This window comes from Canis lupus, chromosome 38 (assembly GCF_011100685.1).
Source record: "Canis lupus familiaris isolate Mischka breed German Shepherd chromosome 38, alternate assembly UU_Cfam_GSD_1.0, whole genome shotgun sequence".
Classification (NCBI taxonomy): Eukaryota; Metazoa; Chordata; class Mammalia; order Carnivora; family Canidae; genus Canis; species Canis lupus.
The window spans coordinates 9,244,421-9,245,242 of record NC_049259.1 but is presented as its reverse complement, the minus strand read 5'-3'; the positions used below and the strand labels follow the sequence as shown (position 1 = coordinate 9,245,242).

At 30.2% G+C, this 822-nt stretch overlaps 1 non-coding gene across 1 annotated transcript; it reads left to right on the top strand.

Moving 5' to 3' along the window:
* Positions 1-204: 204 nt before the first annotated feature.
* Positions 205-311, top strand: LOC119868094. Its single transcript, XR_005385864.1, has one exon. It is a non-coding gene; the product is annotated as a U6 spliceosomal RNA (small nuclear RNA).
* Positions 312-822: the final 511 nt, after the last annotated feature.

Here is an 822-nt window from a genome sequence, read left to right as displayed (position 1 = left end):
GCAAATTGGGGGAAAAAAAACCTCTAACTTTGATGTTTTTATTTACTTTGGATTTAGATTAAATGGGGAGAACAAATGAAAGGGAGAGAGACAGAGAGAGAAATGACCACAATAATTTCTAACCACAAGCTTGAATGAGTATGGACATGGATCAATAATTCCTAATACTAGGTGTAATACAACACTTAAAAAAAAAAAGATCATGTGCTTTCTTCAGCAGCACATAGATTAAAACTAGAATAATACAGAGAAGATTAATGTGGACCCTGTGCAAGGATGACACACAAATTTGGAAAGTGTTCAATATTTAAATAAACAAAACCAACCCAAACAACAGGTAATTGTTTTTAATTTGCAGTAATTGAGACTCTGGTGAAGGAAATAAAACACATGAAATCTGAGCCACAAATAATTCATATATATAGCACTCATATCTGCCAGGGTGGGAGATTTGGAAATAATAGATACGGAAGGCAAATTAAGTTAAACTTTTTAAAGGAAAAACATCTATATTTTCTCATATACTTATATGAGAAAAGCATTAGAAATCATCAAAAAATTGACTAGGTAGATTTTTAAATAGAATCCAATAAAGATTTGGTTTAATTTAGAAATGAAAACTTTAATAATGCTAATAAAAAAGTGGGAAGGGCAGATTTGAAGAGATGAGTAGAAGATAAAGGAATCGGAAGATAAAGTTGATGAGATTATGTAGCAGCATAGAAAAGTGAGTTGGAGAATATTTTAACAAGAAAATTGTAAGAGACACAAAATGTACAGGAGACTAATATATATGTATATTTGACTAATACAGACTAATAT